The following is a 16,480-nucleotide window of genomic DNA, read 5'->3' as shown; positions in this document are numbered from 1 at the left end:
CAGCCCAAGTGGGAATGTCTACACTGCTAAGTTTTGTCCCACAATGAAACTCTCGCGAGCCCGGGTCAGTTGACCTGGGCTCTGAGACTCGCTGCCACAGGATTTTTTTAAATTGCAGTTTAGACGTATCCACAATTTCTCTCTTACTCCCATTAATAAGGCACCTATCACCATGACTTCTAAGTGCAGAACACAGCTATAGGGCCAGGAATACAATCTAAAGGGTGATCACCTCTCTCCACCTCTTCAGGACTGAAGATTTTCATCCTTTCTTCATCTCTCCTTTCTCATCCCTCTTTCTCCATTTTCTTCTTAAGTCTCCTCATCCCTATGAGATAGGAGGGAATGATGCTTTGTGGGAAAAGTGGGGTTGGCATTTTGACCTGAGTGCAGTCTGGCTGTGGCTAATTCAGATCCCTATCAGCAGTGAGTTCCACAGCCAGGGATCTGTCAGTCATCAGGAAAGTCCTGCCTCCATCAGTTTAATTTATTAGTTATGTTGGGCATATCTGTAGCACCTCTGTGAAACCACAGCTGTCTTGGTGGGCAACAGATGAGGAGATGGTCTCTGAGATAGTCAGGTGTGAACCAGTTAAGGTTCTTGTATATTAAAATGGTGTCATGGGGTTCATTCACCAGAGCGGCACCCCCTGCTGCTAATATGGGGGATTAGCTCACTCAACCGGCATGCCCTCTCTTGATGGTGCCTCACCCGCTGTCGTCACCACTTGCAGACCTGCCTCAGTCCAAGTACTGCAGCGTCCTCTTCATGATTCGGCCCTCCGGCTGCGTCACTCTCCACGTTTTCCCCCTTCCAGGGTGTGGGGTTGTATCTCCTTCAGTAGTCCAGTCACTTCCCCAGTGGTGAGTGGAGGGACCTGGGCCCGCCCACTACTCCGGGTCCCAGCCCAGGGACCCTGTGTATTGCAGCCTCCTGCTGTGCCTCAAATTCCTCTCACTGCTGCTAAGTCTCCCTGGGCCCCTTCCCCATGGCCCTAGCACCTTCTTCGCCCTTCCTCAGGACATGCAACTACCCAGTCCCAGCAACCAGCTAGGAACTCCTCTTGCTCCCCTGGTCCCTGCCAGTGGTTGCTCTGTCCGAGGTGTCGCAGGTCTCTCAGGCTGCTACAGACACAGTCTTTACTCCTTGAGCTCCCAGCAGAAACTGACCCTGCTCTGCCCTGTGTCTCTTTTTATATGGGCCTCCTGGGCCCTGATTAGCTGCTCCGTTCAGTCTGTCTCTAGTTGGCTGCTCCTTGCACAGCCTCCCTAGGCTGCTTTTCACCCCTTCCTTGCCAGTGTAGGGTGAATACCCCATCACAAATTGACCCTGAATTTGGTCCAGAAGTGAAAAGGGAGCCAGCCTTTGTTACTTATGAGACAGGCTGCTGTGTGCTGTACAAGTTGTAGCCCTCAAGAGGTGTTCACTTTCAACCCCAAGTAGAATGACTGGCAGAAGACTACTCTGGAAGTGACAAAATATGGATCAGGATGGCAAGGTCCTCCTCTGAGAGGAAAGGGCACTGTCTCCTGGGCAGTCACAGGCAGAAGAAGACTGCCTCTACTGCATTCCTTGTGTCCAGCAGTAGTGAAGAACTGAGCTTCATCTCCAGGCTTAGTACTCCCTTGACGACAGATGATCAGATTGAAGGTGGTGTCAGAGTCTCAGCAAGCAAGCGCCTTGACACATGTCCCTCTTCCTGTCATTATCACTTCTGTCCTCCCTGGGATGAGAGTTTGAGCCATTTGCTCTTCATCCGCCTGGTAATGGCTTACAGTCATTGGGACATCTTAGTGAGCCCTGGGGATGCACAGGCTGAGAAGGAGACTGCAACTGGGTGCCATCCATGTATTTGTGACACTGGAGTCTATGGTGTCTCTGGATCTCTCTGAGCAGTCTCACATATATATATATGTTAAAAAGGAGGGCTGAGAATATCAGACTCTGCAGGCCTCCATCCGTGAGGAGTAGCGATAGCCCATTATGATGTTCTGGGATTTGCCTGAGAGGAATGAGAGGATCCAGTACAGTGCCCGCAGCAACTCCTATTGAACTGATGGGAAACGAGGGCAGAAACAGACCCATGATCTGCAGTCTAGCTATTTATGTGGCTTACAGATATAGGCTTCCTTGAACAGGTACCCATAGCTTAGTGCAATGACTTCCCTGAGAGCTAACGTGTTTAGTATTAGTCTATATCACAAGCAGATTTTTCCAGATAGCCAGATATGCACTGGGCCAGCCCAAAGATCCTGCAATGATGTTAGGATGATGCCTGTAGCCAGCCCAAAGGCAGGGTGAAGATACCTGGTGAGCAGTCTTAAACTTTGAAGGAGATGCTGGAAGACATTGCTCATTTGGATGAAGCCAGGAAAAAACTTTTATCTGAATGCAACTGGAACGTACAGCCCAACAGACTGTGAACACAAGCAAATTAGCAGTCCCTGATGGGGAGAGTTATTCTTGCATATCAAGTCTCTGCCCAAGGGAGCCTGTCCAGACACATCAATAGCCCAAGGAGAGAGTTTGTTAAGGATAGTTTTCATTTGAAATCTGGAGCAATTAGTATTTAATTCACCGTCTGTGTCTTTTCATTGCCTTTTTAATTAGGAAGCTGTTTAATGTAGATGCTGAAGTTTCTTTAAAAGGAAATGCTTATGGAGGTAGATTGGGCTGGTGAATATTAATATAGGATACAATAAAGTCTGTGAGCCATATTGGGATTGGAAATGTTAATTATAGGCATTACTTGAGTGTGTTATGGAGACCATGGCCTGATGTTGTAAAGCAATGAGCAACATGGTTTTGTTCCAGGGATATCGCCCTGAGAATAACTGGTGACTGCTTTGGTGAGGTCAGTAATGTAGAGGGATGGGATGTGTGAAACATAATGCTCATTGTTAACATACATGAGTTTGTAGGTGAAAGTGGGCCCAGAGCAGACAATGAGCTTGGAATCAAAATCCCTAATTTTAGGAAGCTGAATTCTCCTAATATATGTTTTTATCCTCTCCTATTAGCAGATGTTTCTTGGGAGTGGAGGTATCTTGGCCATTATGTCAGAGTTCCGTTTAGGAAGTGATGTCGTGTGTTACATGCAGCAAATTCTCTTCCACTCACTTGGACAAGCCAATGTGAAGGGCTAGCAGACTGCATACACAATTGGTACATCTTGGTTTAAAAGTGGGTGGATGAGGTGAAGATTGACATGGGGCAGGGGCATATAACATGTTGTTCCCTGCCCTAGTCAAGTTTACATTTGATTAAAGTCAGACCTGCATTTCCAGCTGTAAATCTGCAGAGCATCAGAACCAGTCCAAACCCTACAGCTAGGCCAGCTGGACTCAGGTGTGACTGTGCTCCATTTATCAGACTTTTAAGAAGATATGTGAGGCAGAAGCTGCTCTCAGCACTCTGTGTTCTTCTCAGCCAATCCCCATGAGAAGCAGCCCACCCAGGTCTACTGCGGGAAGGCAAGGTGCAGTGACTTTGACAGCCCACATTCTACCCGGCCGTGGGAAGAAGCCAGGCAAGTGTATCCTGCTGGTCCACTGGATTTATTTAATGGGAACATCAGGAGTCACATATAACAGGCAGAGGGGATCCACTGTCTGTCCATCTAGGTTTTTAGAATGGTGCCCATCACCATGATATCCTAATTTCTAGTACACAGACCTGGTGAAGAAGGAATGCACAAAAGAGAAGAGAGGATTAATCTTCCCCATTTGCTGGTAGTCAGGGCTTCAGGCGAAGAGAGAGGGAGAGAGACAGCTAACGCCTGAAATTTCAGGGCGAGGGGGACTGACCATTGGTGTGGCATGAAAACTGTCCCCAGTTTGCAGGGAATATGCTCTCTACTGCCACAAGGTTCTCAGAAAGGTTTAGAGATTTTTGTTTGAAGGAAGCAATAGAGGAGACGAGGAGTGGGGTAGGAGATAATGAGGATAAAGGCCCTCCTGTGTCTCTTCCCCTCTTCTGTCAGCCTAGCTCCTGTTGCATTCACCACAACTAGCATTTCTGGTGCTGCAGGCTGGGATATAATGTGTGTTTTTATTCCTCTTGTACATATTAAGCAGGGCCCTGACTATGCACAGCGGGTAATGGAATAGTGTACTGTACATATATGGTGTGTGCATGAGATCTTGGGCTGGCAGACGGTTAAAGATTGCAAGCAACTAATTTGATCTTGATGAAAAGTGAAACTTTTTTTTTTTGCAGCACTATTGAACATGGTGAAATTTGGCAGCCCTTTATGTACATTTTAAAACTGCATTCTGACTGTGGAAACAGGGACATATGGCAAAATTCCTTGAAACTTACAAGTCAGTTAAGTCCTGAAAGAAGGAGCGAAGGTGGATGGTAGGAAATCCCCACACTGCTTCAGGGGTTTGCCCCACATGACACAGCAATCGGGACTTGAACATTTACTTTCAAGCTCAGCATCTTCCAATAGGACATATGACTTTTTGGTCCTTGGTGAGTTATTATTTAATATTTATATTAAAGAAGTAACCAGGGAATTCAATTAGAATCAGGGACCCATTGTGCTCAAATCTCTACAAACTCATACAAAGGTACAGTTCGTATGTGTATTCATGGAAACTTAAAGAAGTTGTAGCTGGGCAAAAGTGAATTGTTTCATTGGCCACCAATGTGAAGGGTAACCAGTGAAAAATGTAACCTCAGATGGTTTTTAATGCTATTTTTGGTTGTTCTTTTGATTGCTTTAATTAGTAAGTGCTCTGTGTAAATAAATATTGAAATTATAAAAAAAAGTATCAGTTTATTATTATAAGCATTTCTAGGATGCCCAGCACCATAATATCATAGCGCCATCTCAAAAGTTAGATGATAACAAAACCAGAAGAAAATTCAAATACTGATCAGAAAACCGAATGTATCTTTTTAAACATGCTTTTTATGCTATATGTATGTCTCACTACTGAACAGATTCAGGGTCAAAGTTTGCATTGCTTACTCAATCAAAGCTTGCGCTAATATCATTAATATAGCACCAACAATGGGGTATGCAATTTACAGGCAAGAATGAACACAAGGTTTTTGCCCTGAAGATCTTACAAACTAATGAAAATTTTGACTGAATAAGGAGTGCAGGAATTGGCCATCAGTCAATCCAATACCTGCTGAAGTCATTGTGAATGTTTCCATGAATTTCAATGGGAGTTGCATAAGGCTCCAAGGGACCTGGAATGATGGTGTACTGTTGGGTCACAAAATCTGTGCTGTGGCAACATGATTTTGTGAAAATGTGGTGCTCTGGAGAATGCTCTGGAGTGAAGGATACAAATCTGTAATGTATTGACCTGTCATTCTGCCACTGTCTCACCATTTTAATGAGTGTCCTACATGTTTTCATTTAGAACAGTGATACTCAGACCTCAGTGGTTCAGAAGCAAAATTAGTGACCAACATTACTCAAAAGACTCACAGTAGTGTGAATTCATTGTTTCATTTACTCTCTCTCTCTCATTCTCACAGCAAAATGACTGACCAAGTATTATTTTATCAACTACAATTGGTTAATAACATTGTAAAAGCATCGTGACTGGTTAATAATTTAGATTGGTTAATAATTAAATCACAGTGTTTTAATATCGTGCTGCAAAGAGCTGCAGGAGATACATTAAAAAGCCACTTGCGACTTGTGAGTCTCAGTCTGAGTATCACTGATTTAGAAGGATGCCAGATAAGAAAACCTGTGTGTTGGGTCCCTGAATCTATAGATGACTTTATAACACCATACTTCTTCCCTATCACTTCACTGTGTTAACGTCATACGGTTATATGGAAAATTTGTCACAGGTACTGTATTGTCTGTTTCTCAGATTATAATTGATTTAACATGCCCAGAACGAGCAGTCAATGTATTTTTATCCTGCTTTTAAATCTCTCCTGCAATAAAATGTGTCCTGGATCTTGAGCAATGACTGAGTCCAAACATGCAGTTTTGTGGAAATCACATATTTCAGCATTTTCCATAAAACTGGGGAATACATGCTTTTTTGATGCATTTACCCCCGCCCCCAGGCATCACATGGTTTTCTGTTGTTGTGGTGAATTGCTATTAGCATTAGATGTTGGCAATGGCTCAAGTGCCTAGGTAGATGTGGGGGGCTGAGGGGGAGGAGAGCAGGAGTCATTGGTATTCACTGCCTCCACTTCTGCAAAAAACATGTTCTTTTCTGACAGCCCACATTCCATAAAGACTGTAAGTGTGAGCACTCCTCTGGAATGGGCAAGTTGTATGATGCAGTCTGGAAAATCTGAATACAAATATTTGTTAAGACAAAAACAAAAAAAGGCCCCATCTACATTACAAAAACAACCCCATTCACACATGGGTACGGTCACGCAATCTTAGAACTTTCTTCTAGATTTTGTGGGCAGAAAAATGTGTTACAAACTCATGTTTTAACAGTGGTAGATGGCTAAGTTAAAACAGGGTTATAACATGGTTTTGGGTTTTTTCTGCTGTCCACAAAGAGAAGACTGCACCATGCTATCCCATGGTTTGCCACAGCCATGTTCAACATGGGTATTTTTATAATGAAGGTGGGGCCACCGTGGTGTGTGAACTTTTTACTATTACAGAAATAAAACCACCATGAATGATTTTAAAAAATTCTAAACAAACCAACCCTCCCGTCATCGGTTTTATCAGCAGCTTTACAAAATTAAAACGAGTTCTATATACGCACGTATACACACACACATATACGTATGTATCAAACTATGTACAACTTTTAGGATGGAAACAAGAAGGGTGTCGATACAGGATGTCAAAAGAAGCTGCTGTGCTTCAACAGCCCTTTGCTACGTATTTTGGAAGACTCTGCTCTCCAAATGGCATTTGGAAGGTTGAGTGATATTTAAATACCACCCGTCCTTGAGACACTTTGAGCAACTGCTCAGAATTATGAAGATTTGTTTCCAATGTCGCCTGATGGCCAAAATCTGAGAGCAAAGGGCTTGGAAGCTGAGAGAACCAGCCAGGCACAGCTACAGAAAGAGAGAGACAGATGGACAGACGCAGCGACAGAGATGGATGCAAGTCCCAACTGAAGTGCAGGCTAGATGTGTGCCGTCCTTCCACCAATCCTTGCTCCCATTGCAGGGGTGCGGCTTATACAGAATTTAGTCGGATAGGGCCCAATGCTGCAATTCTTACTCAGATAAAGTGCCCAGTGGGAGTTTTGCCTGAGTAAGGACTGCAGGATTTGAGCCACTGGTTCTCTGCCTTCAGACTCTTGATTGGGGGTGAAAATAATCGTGTGAGGTTTGGTCTGGCTGGAGACGAAGTGGAGGGGAGCAAGAGGGACAGGAAGGGGCAGGGTAAATAGAGAGGGTGCAGGAGAGAAGGTAAGAGGGAGACTCGAGTATGTGCTGTTTCATAAATATTCCAGAGAACGGGAGCAGACGTTCATGACAATCATATGAAATCTATTGGAGTCAAAAGCAGGATGATTCTAAAGGGAGGCTCTTTTACTCACAACCAAGGGACTAAAGAAGAAATCACTACAATGGTTTCCAGATAACCCTAGAATCTGAAGGCTTGGGTGTCTCTGTCCGTACTGTACCTGATCTCATAAATTCTTTAAAGCCAGAAATCAACAAAGCCATACCCCTCTGGTGAACCCCTACAGACTCCTCTATAACACCACCTACTTTTCAGACTTGTATCAAGATCTAAATAAATTCAGCCTTCCTAAATATCAGGCAGAGAAACAGTGTTTGTGTGACTAAAGGTGGTGTGTGTTGGATCTGGCTGAAGTTTGCCTGTGGAAGGCATGTAGTTGGCTGGCTTTCGCTATACTTCCTTATGAGATGTCTTTTTCCAGAGCTCTTTGGTCCAGGGGCCACCAGCTCTATCACTGCAGAACGGGTTAGCAAGTGAAATCATACTTCACTATTCTCTCCTTCTCTGCACCTCCCAGTTAGAAAACATTTCCATCCGCTCTAGGACTCAACAGACTGCTCACTCTTTGGCAAAACTGGACTTCTACAAAGGGAGGGCAATCTACATCCTTTTTATTCACACAAGCCCTCAAATCGCTTACACCCCTCATCATCTTATCTCATATCCAGGACATTTCAGAGGGTGGCTCGCTGAGCTCTTTATACCATGATCTTCTGGCTATTAGTCTCACTGCTGCTTAATATTCGGTAGCTCCCATTCTGTACTACTTCCTTTGTGTATGCTTCAGCATACAGAGACACACTCATACATGCTAATGTTTTCATGGTCACTGATGGGCACAGGCAGGTGGATATAAACGCAGACATTCTTGCCCAGTCACAACCACGCACCCTCAGACACCATGTCACTTTGACATACATGGGGACAACCAGACATTCCAACATGGCCTAGATCACTGACAGGAACACAGACACCAAGACTTGTGGCTGGATATAAATAAATATAAATCCACCCACCCTCCACTCTTTCAAGGTACGCAGACACAGCCAAACATAATAACGGTCACAGATACCCACGCCTGTGCATGATAAATGGATATACTCAAATCTGTGCATGCCAATGCAATTCCCATACATGTATATGTGCAAACTGCCCAGTGTGTTCAAAGAATTGAACAAAGTCTTCGTTGGCTAAGGGCAGCAGCTCTGCCAGAGGAGCCCAGGCAGGTAAGCATGTCCTGCTGCGAGACTGGCTTCTGCAGCAAATGAAAATTCAGCTGCAACCGAAAGCTGTCTGACACTGAAGGGGAATAGAACAAAGGAAGAAGGACCCTAAGGACCAAAGATGTGTCAGCTGCTTTCTCTGACTAAAATCTGAGGGGGAGGACATTATGTGAGCAGCTTTCTCAGTGACTCAGGCCTGGCTGTCTTTTTCCATCACTCTGGGCACAGTAACACAGTGCACAAATCAAACTTGATTTCCCTCTCCAATACCACACAGTAAAAAGTTACGAGAAACTTCTTTCACCCAGGGAAGGGGCTAGCAGGTTGTCAGGAAGCTCCAGTAAGAACAAAGAGCAATGAATACTGTACTGTTTCTGCCGATCTGGAAAGTAAGGACATCTAAATCTGTCCCTGTGACTGCTTCTTGGACAATGTATTCCAAATGCCCTGGCTTCTGTTCTGTTCATCTCCTGTAACATTTCCTTTCCTATAGTGCAGAGATTCATGACCTTATTATTATTATCATCAATATTAAACATTTTTACTTCCATAATGCTTTTCTTCTGAGGTTGCAAGATGCTTTGTAAAAGGTAACTCACAGGACAATGCTCCTGTAAGTTAGGTAAATATTGCTATCTCTATTTTACAGATTGGGAAACTGAGGCATAGAGCCGTTAACTCCAAGGTCACACAGTAAGCCAGAGCAGGGAATAAAATCCACAAGTCCTGACTTCTAGCCCCAGCCATTACAGCATCATGAATTTTATTCTCAGGAGCTAGATCTTAGCGTTCACTGATGGTTGAAATTTAGCAGACCTGGCTTCTGCTTTGGAATTAATTTCTTTAATACCAGAATTAAAGGTAAGAGAGTAAATAAATAAATAAGTTTAGCTGCTTCTTAGGAGTGGCCAAAAATATATACTCAGCCACGAAAGGCAACTGAAATAATCAAATGTTTAGGGTTACATTTTTTAAAGCATTTTGCGGGAGAGAATTTAGCTCTGCAATATTTGTTAAAATTGAGAGGCAAAGTTTTGAAAATGTAGTTACATAATGGGCTTGAAAATAAGCCAATTTAAAAGTGAATCTGGCAGAAATTGTGTCACTACCTGAAGTTTTCTCATATGCAACTAACTGTGGTGCACAGTGAGTGGAGTGAGACCTGTCACGGTATCTCTGAAAGGTACAGCTGAGAGAGTAGTTACTGAAATGCATTCTAAAGCTCAACTCAGAAATAGGCCTTAGCTTGGTGCAATGTGCACTAGTGGTGAATTCTCTTCAGTGTCACTGAGATGGCTTCATTGGGGGGTTGCCTGTGTAAGGACTGAGAAAAACTGAGGAGAACCTCAGGATCTGACCCATCTGCACACCTTCTAATTACAATGCTGAACACAGAGGCATGCTAACAAACATGCACACACACTGAGATATACATGCATGTGTACAGTCACCCAAAAGCATGCAGATAAACATGCCTACGTACATATGCTCTCAGATATTTGCAGCCAGCCATCCACACGCACTCCAACAGATGTGCAGATTAAGATATACACATACACTCAGATACTGTGTTCATATACTCAGACATACACAAAACACCCACACCCACACCGACTCCAAGGTACACACAACTCCATCAACAACAATGCACACCCATATGTGTGAGTGTGACAACCTCCCTCTTGGCCAACACATCTGGGATTGAACTGGGGACCTCGAGAGCTAAAAGCATGAGCTGCTACATCTTGAGAGAAAAAGCTAAGCCCCTCTAGCTGGGGGGCTGTACCAACTCATATCCTGTAAGGACTGGCACTGAGGGAGACCTGTAACACACCCTCACCAATGGGTTACTTGTGCACACAAATACATACATGCATACACACTGATTCAGATCTAAAGAGATGCACACTCTGACTTAGATCTGTAGCCCTACAGATTGCTATCCAAACACATTCAGGAACATATACTACAACCAAAGGAATACACTTACAAAAGCTCCTGCCCCCCACATCCTAATGAAGTTTTTGATCTGGGAATTTTTCTAAAAAACTTGTCAAGGGGAAACCCAGTGCATGCAGTATTGCACACACAGATGTGAGTATAAAGCTACACACAAACCGAGGCACCTATTGATCTATCTTAGGGTTTTCCATAGCACCTATTGCTGTAGTGCGCAAGTGCTTCCCAGGTAAATCTGATCTACATGGGAAGGTCTCTGGTAGAATTCATGGAATCTTCATACATATCCACACATCTACAATTTCTCATGACAAAGTAAGCCGAGCCAGGTAGGTTCACCTTCAAGAAATGATTACACGGAATGCTACCAGCACCTTCTGAGACCCTATCTCAAACTAAGCTTGGTCAATTGCTAATCTTAACTGATCCTGAGGGGTCTAAAGCTCTTCATCTAGTGGAGCATGTGTGTGTGTTTTCTCGCTTTTTCAGACTCCAAGTCTACTGGAACAAGACAAGACAGTATGCAGACAAAAAAGGCAGGTTTGTTCAGACCCACAAACAGTGAGCAAGCAACAAGCTCCTTAATAGAACGGGAGGGGTGCATCGATAAACTACATCACACTTCTTGGGAAGATGACAACTGTCCATTTGATGTGGGCTGCTATTTCCAATGCCCATCTGCTAAAGCTGTAGTATACCAAGTGCTGCTAGCAGGAAGGGAATCTGACAGGACACACCAACATACAACACATTCTCTTATTCAATAGTGTTATAAGTGCAAGGGGATTTCAAACACTTCAAAACAAACTCCATCCTTAGCTGCTGCTCATTTATCAGTGCATCAAAAGATTGTGCAACAATGATTAATTTTTTTTAGTAACAAATGTTAGGAACTTAGAGCAAAGGACTTGCCTAGATAAAGAGAGAAAATTTAAACATGCCAGGTAACAAAAAGACATGTGCAGAAATCTGTGGGAACTGTATAGTAGGAGAGAACTCTTTAGAGGGGACACAGGGACCATCACTAAGTGCCATTGGTACTTTCTATTCAGGGAATAGGGCTGCCCCTGGCTGCCTTCTCAGCTGAGAAAGACAATTGTTTATTTGGACAGATATGGTCTTACAGAGGCATGCCATTGATCATACTTTTCTATGTATTTTGAAATACAAAGCTGACAGATTTAGGAGCTAGCCTGAAAACAAATGCTTTTGAATTCAGACAGGGATGGAAAAGAGAGGAGGCCATGTTTGGTGTATTCCTCCCTTTTTTCATGTACAAATTCCATGGTAATGAAACATATCATATTGACAGCCCTGAAGACCTCTGTTTATCCACAGAACAGGTACAGCATGAGTAGCAATAGCATGAGCTTCCCTACAACACCCTGACAATGTGCCTCAAACCTTCTCCTACGTGGGAAGAAATCATGGGAATTACACTGAAAAGATACATTTGATAACTGAGTCCATCTCCTCGACAGCGCAGGGTTGTTCCCTATAGTATATTTTCAGGCTTTAAATGTTCCCAATGAATGGACTTCCATCATTTTACTTGGAAGATTATTCCATAGATTAATCTCTCAGTCAGGAACGTTCCCCTGATATTTAGCATAATTCCCACTTCATTACTTATAGCTATTATTCCCCTTTCATCATCCTACATGATGGGCATTAGAAGGTTTTAAAAGTGGGAGAGCCAAGCAACCAAAACGGGTCAAATCTGAATGGCACTGCAACCCCATGCACCAGGTTGCAATGCCACTCATTCACATTTGGCCTATGGTGCAGGGGCAGCCATCATGAAAAAAGTGTGTGCAGGGAGGAATGGCCCTTTGGCCCCTGTTTCCCATGCCTATGCTATATGATGCCTCTCCATCTTTCAGTGTTTGTAGACTATTTCCAGGCTGCTCTCTTAGGGCTTGGCTACATGGTGCCTTAGTCCAAACTACCTGGGGGGCAAATTCTAATGTGCACCAGTATATCGCGCACCAACTGAACTGTATGGCCCCTACTGGTGTGCACTAGAAGTTCCCTAATGTTTGAAACAGGACTACATTAACGAGCACTAGGGAACTTCTAGTGCTCACCAGCAGCGGCCACGCAGGCCAGTTAGCATGCTCCACACTGGGGTGTACCATGTAGACAAGTCCTTAGTTGTCTCTTTGACAAGCAATATATATGGAGAGCTCTTCAGTTTTCTGCAGACAAATCCATCTCCCCACTCCCGAAATCATTTTAACTGCCATTCTTTGAACTCCCAGGGGAACTGATGGGCAGGATCCCCTGGGAGAATAACATGAGAGGGAAAGGAGTCCAGGAGAGCTGGCTGTATTTTAAAGAATCCTTGTTGAGGTTGCAGGAAAAAAACATCCCAATGTGTAGAAAGAACAGTAAATATGGCAGGCGACCAACTTGGCTTAACAGTGAAATCCTTGCTGACCTTAAATGCAAAAAAGAAGCTTACAAGAAGTGGAAGATTGGACAAATGACCAAGTATAAAAATATTGCTCAGGCATGCAGAAGTGAAATCAGGAAGGCCAAATCACACTTGGAGTTGCAGCTAGCAGGAGATGTTAAGAGTAACAAGAAGGGTTTCTTCAGGTATGTTAGCAAGAAGAAGAAAGTCAAGGAAAGTGTGGGCCCCTTACTGAATGAGGGAGGCAACCTAGTAATAAAGGATGTGGAAAAAGCTAATGTACTCAATGATTTTTTTGCCACTGTCTTCATGAACAAGGTCAGCTCCCAGACTGCTGCACTGGGCAGCACAGTATGGGGAGAAGGTGACCAGCCCTCTGTGGAGAAAGAAGTGGTTCGGGACTATTTAGAAAAACTGGACGAGCACAAGTCCATGGGACCGGATGCGCTGCATCTGAGGGTGCTAAAGGAATTTGCGGATGTGATTGCAGAGCCATTGGCCATTATCTTTGAAAACTCATGGCAATCCGGGGAGGTCCCGGATGACTGGTAAAAGGCTAATGTAGTGCCCATCTTTAAAAAAGGGAAGAAGGAGGATCCGGGGAACTACAGGCCAGTCAGCCTCACCTCAGTCCCTGGAAAAATCATGGAGCAGGTCTTCAAGGAATCAATTCTGAAGCACTTAGAGGAGAGGAAAGTGGTCAGGAACAGTCAGCATGGATTCACCAAGGGCAAGTCATGCCTGACTAACCTAATTGCCTTCTATGAGGAGATAACTGACTCTGTGGATGAAGGGAAAGCAGTGGATGTGTTATTCCTTGACTTTAGCAAAGCTTTTGATACAGTCTCCCACAGTATTCTTGCCAGCAAGTTAAAGAAGTATGGGTTGGATGAATGGACTATAAGGTGGATAGAAAGCTGGCTAGATCGTCGGGCTCAACGGGTAGTGATCAATGGCTCCATGTCTAGTTGACAGCCGGTTTCAAGTGGAGTGCCCCAGGGGTCGGTCCTGGGGCCGGTTTTGTTCAATATCTTCATTAATGATCTGGAGGATGGCGTGGACTGCACTCTCAGCAAGTTTGCAGATGACACTAAACTGGGAGGAGTGGTAGAAACGCTGGAGGGTAGGGATAGGATACAGAGGGACCTAGACAAATTAGAGGATTGGGCCAAAAGAAACCTGATGAGGTTCAACAAGGACAAGTGCAGAGTCCTGCACTTAGGACGGAAGAATCCCATGCACTGTTACAGACTAGGGACCGAATGGCTAGGATGCAGTTCTGCAGAAAAGGACCTAGGGGTTACAGTGGACGAGAAGCTGGCTATGAGTCAACAGTGTGCCCTTGTTGCCAAGAAGGCTAGCGGCATTTTGGGCTGTATAAGTAGGGGCATTGCCAGCAGATCGAGGGACGTGATCATTCCCCTCTATTCTACATTGGTGAGGCCTTATCTGGAGTACTGTGTCCAGTTTTGGGCCCCACACTACAAGAAGGATGTGGAAAAATTGGAAAGAGTCCAGCGGAGGGCAACAAAAATGATTAGGGGGCTGGAACACATGACTTATGAGGAGAGGCTGAGGGAACTGCGATTGTTTAGTCTGCAGAAGAGAAGAATGAGGGGGGATTTGATAGCTGCTTTCAACTACCTGAAAGGCGGTTCCAAAGAGGATGGCTCTAGACTGTTCTCAGTGGTACCTGATGACAGAACAAGGAGTAATGGTCTCAAGTTGCAGTTGGGGAGGTTTAGGTTGGATATTAGGAAAAACTTTTTCACTAGGAGGGTGGTGAAGCACTGGAATGGGTTACCTAGGGAGGTGGTGGAATCTCCTTCCTTAGAGGTTTTTAAGGTCAGGCTTGACAAAGCCCTGGCTGGGATGATTTAGTTGGGAATTGGTCCTGCTTTGAGCAGGGGGTTGGACTAGATGACCTCCTGAGGTCCCTTCCAACCCTGATATTCTATGATTCTATGATTTGTCAATATCTTTCTAGTAGTGGGGTGCCCAAAACCTAATGCAGCATCCCAGGTAAAGTTACAGCAGGGCACTATTACTTCTCTGCTGCATGATATGATACCTCTACTGTACATATACAACCCAAAACTGCATTGGCCTTTTCTGCTGCCATGTCACAATGCAAATTCATGTCCAATTTGCTATCCAGTAACACCTTTTTGCAGTATTTCTACTTCTCAGGTTTCTCTAAACTGAATTTCATTGTTATTTTTTTGTCCACGTTTCTATACTTTTTAAGTCCCTTTGTATTATATTTCTGTCCTGTTTTTTTTAACTCACTCTCATTTAGTGTATTTGCACATTTCATTAATGCATTACTCCCTCTTCCAGATCATTGATGAAGACATTAAATAAGGGTAAACCTGTGGTACCCTGAGAGCCCTCCTCCCAACTTGATAGACCAGGCTATTTTTATGGTCTTTTAGCCAGATTTCAATCCCCATGATTGTGCTCCTGTCCAAGTCATTTTGATTTAAGTTTCCAAATATGATTTATTGGGATTCTTGTCCCACCGATGTCTATGGGAGTTTTGCATTGATTTCAGTAAGAGCTGGCCTAAAGTATCAAATGCTTACCTCAAATCTAAATATAATGTACTATACCTCCTACGTTTCCTTCATCCACTAATTCTATAATTCTATCCTGTCCCATCAAAAAAACTATAAAGTTTGCTAGTAAAATATAATCTTTATAAACCTAATGCTACTCATTTCAGTCTCCAGGGGCCATTCAATCCTTGGCCTGCCTGCTGAGATAACCAGAAGTGGTGCCAATTAGTGCCAATTGTGCTGGTGGATTTTGTGATGTGTAAATGTGTCCAGTGGGAAATCGAATGAGACATGACCATGTACATTTTCTATGGATTTTTTTGGAGTGGTGGGGGAACCAAGGCATGGGGGGAAACTACTCTGTAAAATAATAGATTTTTTTTAACCCACTTTACCTGATCTCAAATGAAAATGGAAAAGTAGGGACAGGCTTCTCTGTGGCTACTGGGGTGCTGGGATTTTTTTGGAGGAAAACCAAGGGGCATCAACACAAAAGATTCTAAGTTTGGTTCCCACAGTTCCACCTCGAAAGAGTTGCCTTTAGATCTCTGTGGAGTGGAAAGTATCACAATGCCATGGAGAGTCCTGGGCTGGGACCACTCCAGCAACTTCCCATGGCACAAATCTCACTCTCACTTACACTCCACATTTCCCATTGATTTTCCTGCTATACAGTTTTACTCATGCCAGGCTGATTATGAGGGAAATAAAATGATGCAACAGTCAAAAAGTTCTCTAAGTCGTTCCAAAAGTGAAAACAAAAGAAAACAAAAAATAAAACAAAATTTCAAAACAACAAAAAACAATCTTTAAAAAGGGGGGGAGGGAAAAAAAGAAACAAAAAGAAAACCGGGAAAGACAAATGAATGTTAGAGCAGGCACGAT

General features: G+C 43.8%; 1 protein-coding gene across 2 annotated transcripts in view; it reads right to left on the bottom strand.

Moving 5' to 3' along the window:
- CACNA1C (calcium voltage-gated channel subunit alpha1 C) overlaps positions 1–16,480 on the bottom strand; it is a 607,732-nt gene that overhangs the window by 57,667 nt on the left and 533,585 nt on the right. The gene's annotated exons all lie outside the window — the stretch shown is intronic.

The sequence above is a fragment of the Emys orbicularis genome, chromosome 1 (genome assembly GCF_028017835.1).
Source record: "Emys orbicularis isolate rEmyOrb1 chromosome 1, rEmyOrb1.hap1, whole genome shotgun sequence".
Classification (NCBI taxonomy): Eukaryota; Metazoa; Chordata; order Testudines; family Emydidae; genus Emys; species Emys orbicularis.
Note: the sequence above shows the minus strand (reverse complement) of the source record. Positions and strands in the feature narration are given on the sequence as shown.